Source organism: Ambystoma mexicanum, chromosome 4p, assembly GCF_040938575.1.
Source record: "Ambystoma mexicanum isolate Mex_15411 chromosome 4p, UKY_AmexF1_1, whole genome shotgun sequence".
Taxonomy (NCBI): Eukaryota; Metazoa; Chordata; class Amphibia; order Caudata; family Ambystomatidae; genus Ambystoma; species Ambystoma mexicanum.
The window spans coordinates 1,179,017,865-1,179,031,254 of NC_090927.1; the positions used below are offsets into that span (position 1 = coordinate 1,179,017,865).

The 13,390-nt window shown below is 44.8% G+C and overlaps 1 long non-coding RNA gene across 7 annotated transcripts in view; it reads left to right on the top strand.

The window, feature by feature from the left end:
- The first annotated feature begins 2,299 nt into the window (after window positions 1-2,299).
- LOC138453715 (uncharacterized) overlaps window positions 2,300-13,390 on the top strand; it is a 49,053-nt gene continuing 37,962 nt past the window's right edge. For 4 of the 7 annotated variants that reach the window (XR_011260496.1, XR_011260502.1, XR_011260498.1 and 1 more), the window contains exon 1: window positions 2,310-2,418. This is a non-coding gene — a long non-coding RNA (uncharacterized lncRNA). The other 3 variants (XR_011260500.1, XR_011260499.1, XR_011260501.1) reach the window with 3 other exon arrangements.

Here is a 13,390-nt window from a genome sequence, read left to right on the forward strand (position 1 = left end):
ACAAAATCTTCTTAAAAACTGCATCACTCACCCACAAGTCCCTTAATAACGCTGCTTCCATTTACCTAATCGACAAATTTCATAGACAGACCTCCCTGAGACCCACAAGAACAGCATATAGAGACTGCCTTTCCCTCCCCACTACAAACGCTCCACTATAGGGGGCAACAGCTTCCCAGTAAAAGCAGCTAAACTGTGGAACTCCCTTCCACCAACTCTCAGAACGGACTTACCCTACCAAAACTTCCGATCTAAGATTATTTCTTGGTTGCAAAGTTCTCTAACATATTGAGTCCCTAAGCCCTGCATACTCTCGCCTTCTGTTCATACTGTATTTACCTGCGCTAATCGGTATATTTGTATATTATCCTGCTTTTATTACTTTGAATTTGTGTATGTATATATCGTTATTGCTGTAACTAAGCTTCGCAAATTAGGGTATTCTGGCGCATTACAAATAAATAAACAAACTTATTAAAACTGTCCTATTGTAAGTGTGCAAACGTATTTACTTAAAAGCACTCCAATTTTTGCAGTTGAAGTCATCGTGAGATTATATTATTTGCCCGAGATCACACACGTACGCTAAACAGCAACGCAGGGATTTTAACCCACTCTGCAATTTGGGCACAGCAACCGTCTTCCACACTTCACTTGGAACAAAAATTTTAGTTTTGGGTGTCAAGACCTACAATAATACTGTCCTATACTTGTTTGCAAAATCCACAAATGGCATAGTAAACCATCATGACAACATGTACATCCTTATATGTCCTTAATCCTTATAGCAGCATGTTGGGCCAAAATATCAGCGTACCTTTCCCACATCCTGAATGGAAAACTATAAGATGCAAAAGGCAAAATATCTATTTACCCATCTTATTTTCAGCGCTTTAAGACTCAATAAAAAATAAGTTGTGTCATACACTCACTTAGGTTTGGAGATTCGTCACAAACCTCCAGTGAGGAGTTATGTATGGTTTTAATAACATTCAACTAAGGACATCAAAGCAAACTTTACTTTTTAGCACTCAAGCTATTTGACTTTATGGGTATGAACAAATGTTCAAAGGGTGCTTTATAGTGTTGCTCGCTTTCCCCGACACCGACTGCAATGTGACGGGTGGTCTTTAATTGGAAATTCACGATCATGCATAGGAAAGGCTCTGCTGCTGATGACAAAAGAAACTTGTGGAGTTCATTAAGCAGCCTGTGTGTCTCAGGGGGGCTGTGATTCTGGGAAACAGGTAGTGTTTGATGAGCCAACCAGATAGTAGATTTGTCTCGGAAGAAACAAAATGCGCCCAGAAGCATGTTCCTGATCCTTTTAACTATTACATTTTCTGGGGGCAGGGGCCTCGTCGGGTCAACTCAATGGCATTGGCTCCTGCTGTTGTACGATTTTCTGCACCCCTTACAGATGACCGGAATGGACAAGGGGCGGAGCAACAAAGAAAATCACTGGCTAATCCCAGAAACAGAGATTTTGGAGAACGGGCTATCGCGCTGTTATTTTCATTTTTAGAGAGTGTTTGCATGGCTATAGCCATCTGTCGGTGTGCACTGTATCCAAGTAGGCGTGGAACCAAATATTGGCAAACTCTGAATCCCTCATGCTGCCATACGGATGCAGGATATCATACAACACGAAGTATTTCTAGCTTGAAAACAAAGCCGAGAAAAGGTACGTCAATATTTAGTTAAAAAAGATATCAGGGACACTAGCCAGTTGGCGCTTGTATGCTTGCAGCAGTGTTAAGCCCTCCAATCCGCACACGAGTAAAGGAATTACATATTTAATGCATTAAGTTCTTGGACATACATCCAGTGAAGGCATCGGGGCAGAAGTCATGCTGTGTGCCACTCAACGCCCCTTGCCCCTTTAGCAGGTTGCAGGGGCAGCCGTTTTGAGAACCAACAAAGAGATGCCAAGAGAAGTGTGTCAGGGCGGATGACACGCAGTTCTCAAATCACAAAAGAAACAATGCCCGCAAACACTTGTGCATATGCGCGTTATAAATGCCATATCATATCAGACCAAACACGATCAGAGGAGCCTGACAAAATAAACAATAAAAACCCGGCCCGAAGGGGCGCATGAAACCTGGGCACCGGCAAACGCAGAGTCGCAGTTACGCAGACTGCAAAACCAGTCACGCCCGACACGCGTACCCCTGCGTCAACAGAAAGAATAATACGCCGTAATAATTGGTGCGTCACGGTGATATCACTGGCTAGTCAAAGAGGCGGCCCCCCTCCGATCACCCTACCCAATGGGAGTGGTGGGCGTGGTAAGTGAGGCACAGTTTATCCTATCACCTTCAGGACTATATTTCATGTTTCGTTCGCGGACGGATCCTACAAATCTATAAAAGACGCTGAACTTAGCAATATGCCTCGTTAGCCCGGGAACTTTAGGTGAGTAAGCTGTCGGATAAAGTGATTTGCGTATATTTAGGGACGTGTTAGAATGGAGAGGATGGGCGTTCCTTCGAAGAACTTCGAATGAACGCCTTCGTTTCGCTTGAGGTCTTCCGGCTGTTCTTAGCTTTTTTTTGGGGTGGGTGGTTTGTTAACCTCGCGATTTCAAGCGGTCTGTTTTTGTTCATAGTGCTAAGGGGGCTGGTTGTTTCACTTTGCAACTTCCATCAGTTATGGTACTGACTCGTTTCCCAGAGAGCCATTGTTTGATGTGGCGCCCCGGTGTTCAACAGAAGGTGCTTCAATGTACAACTGAGTCGGGGTGTTAATAGAGTATCTGTCATTGGAATGCGTTCATGGATGTTGAGAGGGGGTAGTGTTTGTGAGGTGGCCTACTTCATGGTATGACGGCATTGTTTTTTAAAGCGAAATTCTAAGGTGAGCGTTATCTGTGGCCATTCAATGGCGGCCGCACGATCTACGCCAGTGTAGTTTCTCAGAAGTCTGCTTTTTTTTTAAAGGGATTCTCATGATGTGCGCTGTACGTTCATAAGACGAGCGGAGGGTCATACACTGGCGGCCGTGCGTAGGCTATAGCCTAAAATGGCGGTTGGTCACAAGGTGAACCCTCATTTTGTAAGTATACATTGGGTGGATTGTTTCCAGGGGATTATTTTAACGAGGAACTAAAATGGTTGTTTCAGTTGAAATGATTGATGTAAGGCGTGGGGCGCGATGTAAGTTTCCGAAGGCGGCCTTTAACGATGGCGCAGTATGTTACGAGTGGGCCGGCGTTTTTTAAAAAAAATTGAGGTAACGCGGTCCATAACTTCCTAGGATAGCGCCGGGTGTCGTAAGGCGGGTGTGTAGCACTACTTTGTGGCCACTATTTTAGGAACCTTCTGGAGTCTCATTGCAGACGGAGTAGACGTTTCCTTGGATGCGAGTTCGAGAATACTGCTGGTCATGGATTCGGCTGAATAGCTTGGTTGTAAATCATCCCGTCTGGGGAGGGGGTGTCTAGCGAGGTAGAAATCACTTTTTTAGACTACCGCATTCGTATTGGATCTCGTGGCCGCCATCGTGATATTTAGTGTGGATGTGGGCGGGGTTTAAGTCGGGCAGCGCAAGTCGAGTTCGTACTACCATCATTCATGGGTGCCTGAACCCCGACAGCGCCTACCTGCCCTGGACGGAGCGTCGGATGCTTGTGAACTTTGCAACGATGGAAAGCTCCGTGGACAGTAACCAAAGCTTTTTTCGAGCTGAAACGACCACCTAGAGATAGTTCCCGGAGTGGGATGGTGAAACTTCAGCACCGAGGGTATGCTTGGCATGACTTGTTTTCAATGTGTCCATGGTGCTATGGGAGAACTTTAATTTGCAGTTTTTTGCTCTGGGCGATAACACGTGCAACGTTCTGTAACTTAGCCTGGTTGCAAATTGGGTATTGGGGTACTACGTTATGGTTGGTATGTGTTTTTACCACTTTCAGGTTATATACCAAGTTTATTAGAAACTGAGATGGGCGAGTTGAAAAAGGGTGTTTCCATCTGCTGACCATTAGCAAATGTTTGTCGAGGAAGCCTTTTTCATTGTCATTTTGTGCTGTACATTGATTTGCTTTTAAAATTGGTACTTTTCTGATAAACTGAAAAATAAAGCTGAACTCGGTTCTTTCAATGGTGTTGTTTTTGGAAGGGGGTGTGGTATGTTGATTGATCGTTGTAACGCCACAAACCTTGTGGGTGCCACACGATCAGGTTCTTATCGTGAGCGGTAAGTAGCTCGTTCCATATGAAACTGCAGGATTGTCCCTGCCAGTGCATAATACATTCTTTTTGATTTCAGCAGTTGTGCAATACCAATCAGCTGATACATCAACGTCTCGTGCTGCTTCCAAGTAATTTTAGGGAAAGTTGTCACCACCAAGTAATTTTTAAATAGGCAAGGGAGTGCACTCCCGTTTGCGATACTATTTAGTGCACTGCAAAGGTAAAACATAATTGACATTGATAAAATACTACAGGGTTGTATCCCTAGTACGTTTGTGGGTGCTTTTAACCACACATACGTCATGGTTAAGGTATTACGGCCTTCTACATGAATTCACCCTTCATACTGTTGCATGGGGGTGTGCCTCACAAAAATAACATTTTAAATTGTAAACATGCATAGATCTACAATAGTGGGGGGCAATTTTAAAACGAACGGTCACATTGTTAGCCACACTTGGCTGGCTTTCTTTGTGCTCACTGACGTTTGCTGTCAGATAACGAAAGGAAGCTTTCAAGGATTAGTCAAAGGTGTGAAGTGAAGCAGTGACAGACAGCTCACGTAACCTGTCCCCGTTACATGGACTAGCTTGTGGGTTACCTTGGTTTATCGAGGGTTTCATATGGCTCTTACCGGTTGCTACAAATGCATGTGAGGAAACGGTCGCCCCTGCTTTTAGTAAGAGAATGTGGAGGGTGGGTAGTATTTGCAGCTCCTTTTTTAATCCTAGTATTACGTTGGAATTGGGTGTTAGTACAAATGTCTTATATATGCAAAAGGTTTTTATGCACATATGAGGGAGGGGGTTCAATTGGGTTGGGTTTTTAATGCATCTAGTTCCCTACATTTTGTTAACATCCATGGACTCGTGGTTTTATGGTCCCCTACTAACTCGTGCCCAACGCTTACCATTGACTGCGGTTGAATCAACTTTCTGACGTCATGTCATTGACAGTTGAGTTAATGTGACCTTGAGGGGCACATGCTGGGGTCCTGTAAACATTGTTGATAGCATAGGTTACTGGTCCACCCTCTTTTAAAATCTACGTTTGGGGGTGCGATGATGCAGAAATCACATCAGTTTAAACCCCGTTCTCGAGTTGGTGTCTTGATGCATGCACACGATGCATCTTGCATGGCACAATCAATTCACATATTTTGCTGGTAAGTTAAGCATGTCTGGCTCCAATGTGTAGATTGTTTAAGTACTGATCATCAATTGAAAACTTTTTTATAGTGGCTGTCGCCGAAATCCTTGGTTTCGCTTCCAAAGCGCTTGGGTGAATGTCATATAAGGTAAAATGCCATTGCCAAGATACCTCTACAAGTCCATTCTAATTAAACACAAGTTTCTCGTAGTGGCAGATCTCAACTTTGAATGCCTATAAATTCACTCCCTGCATATTTTAAAAACATTAACAATTTTTATTCAATACATAATGTGAACACATTCGGCTGCATTACTGGCAAAATTGTTAACTTTGTATTGCCACGTCCTTCATCCCAAAACTTGTAGGGTGAAACTTTTCAAAGGAATGCCATTTGCATCGTTACGTTATGAGCTGTCGCCAATGGGACGTTTAATTGAGGTAGGGAAACGAGTTATTCGTTTGAGTTGAGGCCATGCAAGTAGATCAAGTTAACCCAGGAAATCCTGGTTGCTGCAAGGATCACATTTAAATTGCTATGCATCATCTATGAGGCTGTCTGTGGCTGGGGACCATGCTATCTGCAACTTGCTCTCACAAAATACTCTGGATTTTCTCATTCTGCGAGTACCTCAAGACTTTCCCCTTGTCTACTGTGGTTGATGGTCTGGACTCATGGCCTTTCTGTCCAGTTGCCTGCAATTGCCTTCAGGCACCACTTGGCCTGTGCTGCCTCACGTGTCTTCACTTATTCTGGGCGGCACTCCTCTTTCATCTGCTGGTCATTGCCTGCCCATGTTTGTTATTTGAGTGGATCCCACGCATTTTGTAAATAAAACAAAAAGGTAAAAGTTCTGGTAACAGGCAAAAAACTCAGTGATACTGGGTTGTCAAAAATAGGAATGGCTTCCATTTATTAACCTGCCATTGGGCCAGAGCATACAATTCTGTAATCGGGCTGCCCGTGATTAAGGACGAAGACAATATGGCTTCTGCCCCAGGCACGGGACACGAACAGCCTTGTTAGATTTGAAAACTCAAATCGAAGTCCTGAAGGATGAGGGGAAACTGGCCTTGCTTCTACGCCTTGACCTGTCTGCGGCCTTCAATCTGGTTAATCACAAAATCATGTGTCGGCACCTCGGCTCCGCCACCCACTTCTCTGATTCTGCCATGTCTTGGATCAGCTCCTTTCTCAGCAACAGACGCATGAGGGTTTTCTCTCCCTCTGCGGCTGCGGACCCATCCCCAATCCATTGTGGGGTCCGACAAGGCTCGTGTGTGTCACTCACACTCTACAATGTGTTCACCAAACCGCTCTTTGATGTTCTTGATTATCTGGGTGTTTCGTACACTAATTATGCTGATGACCCCCAGATACTCGTCCCCATTACAGGTGATCAAATTGCAGACACCAAGGCACTGAATGAAATATACTTGATAATTCAGGCTTGGATGGTCCAACGTGTACTTGGTTTCAATGACGATAAGACAGAGCTCCTCATATTGGGCACCGCTCAACGGCTTAGTAAACTAGATCACCTGTATCAGTCCTTCACCATTGATGGCAATGTCATTAAAGTGTCCAAGGACACCAAAACCCTGGGCATCTATCTTGACTCCACCTTATCCCTGTCAAGACAAACTAATGCCGTCAGATCAGCGCTGGCATATACCTGCAAACTCATTGCGGCCTGCAGACTTTTTCTGACCCACCCCAACAGCATCATCCTAGCTAGAACGCTTGTCATGTCTAGGATCGACTATTGCAGTGCCCTCTACCTGGGGACCAGCCGGTCCAACCTGAACAAACTGCAAATTGCTCAGAATAACGCCATTAGAGTGGCGTTAAATATTCCAAGAAACCAACACATCTGATACAAGAACCAATTTGCACTGGCTCCCTGTCAAAAAAAGAATTGTGCTGAAAAGGCGTGCCCTCACCCATAAATGCCTGACTAACAAGGCCACCTCTCCAACCGCCTCTTTGTATACTTCCTCTTGACCACAACGAACTGCCCAGTTACACTGCCTATCCTTGCCAAGATTCAAACTCCAAAAAGCTCGGGGCTCAAGTTTCCCTGTTCTGGCCACTAAGCTGTGGAACTCACTTCCATCCGATATCAGGACTGAGCCTTCTTTCAACTCCTTCAAATTAAAAACCAAACCGTGGCTTTGCGCTCAAATCTGAGGGAGCCTCCGCCTTGGCAATCACCTGAGCAATCTGCCTTCTGGCTATTTTTGCCTCGCCTAATTATGCTCACATGATAACCACTTACTGTGATCACTTCCTTTATTGTACATTTTATGCTCTACTGCTTTTTGTACATGTTGTGTATTGTATGTAAATAGGATGAACAGGCAATATGAATATGCTATGGAATATATGTAAATTTGCTTGCCAAGTCTTTGTGCCTGGATGCCCTGGGCCTGGCGCGCGTTACAAATAAATAAAATACAAATCTCTGCCTGCTAGCTAACATTTTCCGTCTAACCTTCCTGTATCTCACTGCCTCGGCCTCCAATTTATCACTTCGCCCATCATATCATTGTCCTGAGCACAGCTGGACGTAATGCCTACCTGCACATAACAAAGTCCAATGTTGCTTGTCCTTTTATCATCTATGTATGTCCATTCATGTATTTCCCCCCCATTTACTCTGCTCCACAACCTTGGGCAAGGAAGAAAAGGGGCATGCATTTAGGGCTGATTATGTGGGGGGGGGGGAGGCACAAATAAGTTCCTTGTTTTCAATGAATTGCAAGAATGTTAGAGCAATTGGAGCTTAATGCAGAGACCTCAAAGATATACAAGTGTGAAGTTTATCAGAGAAGGAAAGACAAATGTGGTAATGCATGTTGGCCTTTCCTATCCATGCACAAAGAGAACAGTTAAGGACCAAGAACTGATCTGTGAGGGATACAGAAGCATAAGTGAGCATGGGAGGAGCTGCTGAGTCAGGAACAAAAAGCGAACAAAGCTTGAAACCAGAACGGGGAGCCAGGCATATTGTCAGGGACGCTCAGAGAATGGTGTGAACAAGAGACATGGGGTCGCATTACAGGTCGGGCGGGCCAGAATTAACAGTGGCAGTAAACCCCCCGCCACTGTTAATTCCAGACCGCCCGATCCAGAGTCCTGCAGGCGGGAGGTGATGTTCCCGCCAGGTCTGACCTGGCGGGTTTAACACCGCCCGCCTGCAGGCCGACATGGAAACACTAGCACCATCACAAGATGGTGCCGGTGTTTCCGTTTCCCCATTCCCATTGAGTCCTATTGGACTCAATGGGAATGGTGATTTACCGAATTCCGCTTCTGGAATTCCTGGGACACCAGGGCCGTAATGCCCTGGTATTTCTGGGGGTCACAGAGGCGGAATGTTAATACGAGTCCGGCGGTAACCAGGTGGTTTTACCGCCTCGGTTACCGCCGGACTTGTAATGTGGCCCATGGAGTTTTTGAATCGGCCCTGGGGGCAGACACAAGGGATTTTTTGCTGAACATGGCAAGGATTATGGTTTGGAAATGCTCAGAGCTGGTTAACTCCTGGTTAATTTTATACCAACTGCTGCCAGCAATTACATTTGGCTCACCAAAGAATTTGGTGCCATGCAAACAAACCTTTGAAGTTAATGAAAAGTGGTTTGAAAAGTCCTTGCGCGCCAAAGTCCATCCCCTGTAAGACTTAGTTAATGATGGTCTTGTGTTAGTTTATACAATAGTTTATTGGTTTTGAAATCGGGTTATAGGTACACCTATAAGAGGAGCCACAAGAGTAGTCGATTTATAGGTACACATATAGCCTTAAAAAGTGCTTAACGTGCTAGAAAAATAGATCCCAATCAAAGACTTTTCTAGAGGCAATCTTTGTGAAGATTGTATGCGTAGTGACTTGTCAACAACTTTTAACAGACCGTCTCTCAATCCAGCCACCTTAGGGGAGACCCCAGAGGATACCAGGCTGGAACACCACTGTTCAAGGTTGGACAGGGGAGAGATCCGTCTAAGGCTTTACACCCATACAATCCTATGAATACTGGAGCAAAAAGGTATGTTTACTTGCCCCCTGTATTTTTCTCTCGTAGCGGGTGGGGGAGGGGCACTGCAGGAGTTCCTGGAATTGTGCCTTGGTTCTGTTGGAGGAAGCCCATGGATTGTGGGTGCCCAGTTAACTCCAGCTAAACCTCGACTCACTCCCAGGATGCGATGCAGGCGGCAAACAGCAATGGTCACTTAGAAGAAAATTGCAGATGGCGGTCCTTTGAGGAAACAAAGTAGTCCTTTCAGGCCCCTTTTTGTAGTTGGAGAATGTCGATCTGCAGGGTCCCATGGGTCAGCTTGGGACATCAAACGTTGCAGCAAAGTAGCCAAAGTGGACCTCTGGCTAGCCACAGCATGCTTCTGAGACTGTTTTGTGCTCTTCAATTGGCTGGAGTTTTGAGCAGAGGTCGGGACTGGCTGTTCCCACCGGTCCAGGGGTTGAAGCACCAATGAAAGTCTATGGGGCATCTGCAAGAGAGGCCAGGCTTTGCCGGAGAAGGGAGGAAAGGGCTGCCAGCGATTTGTCCAGCAACGAGTTTGTCTTCGCAAGTTGCTTCTTCATAGGGGCTTTTGTCTCCCAGCGATGAGCTGATGAATGGCTGCAGACGTTGCCCTTTTATTCAGGATCTGGACTGGGGTTGCCCCCAGCTGCCAGGATCTGCACCATTCAAACTGGCAGTGGCTGTCCAGTACTGGTCACAGCATCTGCGCATCAACAGGCACACCTAGTTTGGATGTTGACTAGATCCAGACACACTCAGCCCCCAGCAGATATATATATACATACACACACACAAAAGCAGAAGCTTTCCTCAGTAAAGGAAAATCCGGCCGCTTCACGGCAGGAAGATGGTCGAACTACAAAATGGCCAAAGGACATGCGAGAATCTAGTGGCACAGGCATTTTAGAAAATATGGTACTCTAATGTGCATTAAGCAGTACCAGTCCATCCTGGATATATCGTGCAACTAACCTCAAAGTTGCTGGGAGACAGTGTCCCTACTGCGATTAATATATTTGTGCAGGAAAAATTGAGAATTACTCTCCTGCACTGATGTCCATAGGGGCTAACCTGTGCCCCCAAACAGATGAGCTTAGTAAGGTAAATGAAGCAAAAAGCCTTCACTGCCTCAAGGTCAGGAAATGTTAAGCAAAATAGCAAACGCAGTGTCCCTTTGATGTTGATGGTGGGAAAGCAGCAAAAAGAACACTTCTTATTGTGGTGGATAAAGACATGTAAAAGAGGAGATTCATTGAAATGAGCAGGGTGAAAACTAGGTGAGGCTGAAAGGTGTGCACTAGAAGTCAATATTGCGAGATAGCTGGTAATAAGCATTTTGTAAAAGTTTATAAGGATAAGATGGAGGACCACTAATTTGAAGGACAAGCTGGTAAGATGTTTTTAAAGAATTGGCAGACTATTGGAAAGAAGAGGGGAGATACATCAAGTAAGATTTAATGTAGATGCACTGCGCACATGAGGGTAGATGATAAAGGGTCTGGTGTGGAAGCAGCGGAGCAGGAGCTTCAGTGTGAAGCAGTGGTTTTCAAGCTTTTTTTTTAGAGGGCGCATTGCTCATTGGTCAACAAATTAAGCCTACCTTACAGACTTGCGTCCCTCTTCTGGTAAACGTTGGGCTGTCCTCACTGGCACTCTGGTCCCCTTATTTTTTCTTTCTACCATGATCTTAGTCACCTCCTCAAAGCTATTTGAAATCAGTCAAGGTCTACAAGCTCTGGCTGGACTCTACTTTCTGGCCTTATTCTGATTGCTTCCCCCTGCTCCCAAAGCCTGCTGACCCGCACTCCAGCTCACCTTTCTTCTTCCTCTGAACCATGACACTGGATGCTCAACTTTCCCTCCACTAAAATTGAAACCTTAGATTGATCTGCTGTGTAAGCCTTTTCGTGGCTATTCTTCAAGCTCTCGTTTTACCTCTTGCTGACTCCATTGAATTGGCATGTCCAGAGAGCAATTTCAGCACTTTTACCCATGCCCATTAAGTCTCTGTTGCTCATGCCTAGATTGCCCCCTCTAAAACAGTTGAGGATAATAGAGTGCCTCAACCTGCACCCTCTGCATAAACCCCACCCTCATTTCCTTACTTCTTGTGATTGTCAAGCTATTCATCATGGTTTCTCCTCATTTCGACTCTACTCTTTCACCGTACCCTCTGCTGATGGCTTTGCCAGTTACCTTTCTTTAAGGCATTGTATAGTCAACTCACCTTTCCTCTCTCTCCTTAGCACCACCTATTTGGGTTCTGAGGCTTGTGAATTATTGTGACATGCATTGCTTGGTGAGGAGTTTTCAAAGACAAGTGTCAGCAGACGTTATTGTAACACTATCCCTTTGCACGCAGGGACCCATGATCCTCCACAGATGCCTTCAAATTGTTTTAATTTGCCATTGACGTGGTTCCAGGGGTCGGAGTGGCAATTTAATAACTGCATCTACCAATGATCCTCGATTGTACCAAAGATGTCTGCACTGAAAACAATCTTGCAGTGCCGATATATCAATGTATCACTGTGTCTACCAGTAAAAATTGCCTCGAATGCAAAGACACCCTTTAGTTTTGGTCCCCAGTGCAGCACCCTTGGACTGGTGTGATAGCCACAACATGTGTATCCTGCCACCTTCCTGATGAAAATGTAGGTGCCGAAGAGGTTCTTGAAGTAGATATTTTGTAAGAAACTAGTTGGACTCGTGCACCTCCTCCCTTGTCCCCTTTTTTAAGCCCTTTTCCACTCTGTTTTCTTTAAAGGCGGTTTCACACTGTATTACGTGCCCAGTGTCTTTTTAGGAGCACATACGCAGACCATCTACAAAGGGTGGAAGGGTATAAAAAAAACGGCCACAGCAAAAAATGTCAGTCATCTGTTACATACACCCAGATAGGTGTCTCCTATACACTGCATTTGGAAGTAGAACATGTGTGTTGGGTGCGCTTGCCCCCTTTTTTCAATTAGGTTTTGTGCTGGCTGATGGTGAACCCTTGACTGGAAATGATGTGTAATGGCGCAAATCGGATGTCTCAATGTTATTCACAGAGACACTTTTATAATAAATGTGGCAGTGAGCACTACGTATAGTGATTCTTTCCCATAAATCCTGCATTAATTGTGTACATATATCTGCTTATGTAGTTTCTATGATGTTTGTGAAAAGAGGCCTCTTTGGAGTTACATACTTTGTAGTTTACTCCGAAAAGCAGCATCATGTTGTGCATAAGAGTTTGAGCGGCATACAATGACTAGCTCTGCAAATATAATTGATTGATCTTTGGCAACTGGATAAGAAAAGGATGATGCATTTCAAGTACGGATTATACTAAATCAAATAAACAGCCTGCGAAAAAAGGTTGCTGTAAGCTGAGAAGTGACTAAACAGTTATTAAAAATGCTACTCTACAGAATTATAAAAGGGCTGAGCAGTACCCGATTCAACACGTTTTGGCCCTGAGCTTGTTATTGGGAATGAATCACCACAAGATCGTGTGGATAAATAGAAATACAAGTGGATCACAGCTGCTAATGTGAATGATTTGGCAAAGATCTGCTTGCAACCCTTTGCCTCAAACGGGCCAGGATTCTGACTACAAGGCATGGCCACAGCTCATGAAGGAGAGAACAGCAGTCATAACACAGGTAATGCAAGCTCATTGTCACTACTGGAAATCCATGAAATGGTCACACTATTGCGCCACAGTTGGAAGGACTTGCAAGTTAAGAGTCTGTTTGTTTTTCGGTTCTCGTTGTTTGAGTCCCGCATTTTTGTTTGGGTAACTTGCCGTCTGGATGTACCACCGGGTTTGTAAAGCAATGTCTGCGAAGGGAAAGGGAAGATGCAATGCTATGTGGTCAGTTATGTACTAGCTGGCTGGTTATCCTAGTTTACAAAAAATAAAATTCTTAATTTTATATAAAAAAGTGAAGGATATATCTTTGGTTGTTGATTCCGTGTGAGAGTACTTGAGTTGGGGCACAGCTTGTTGGTCT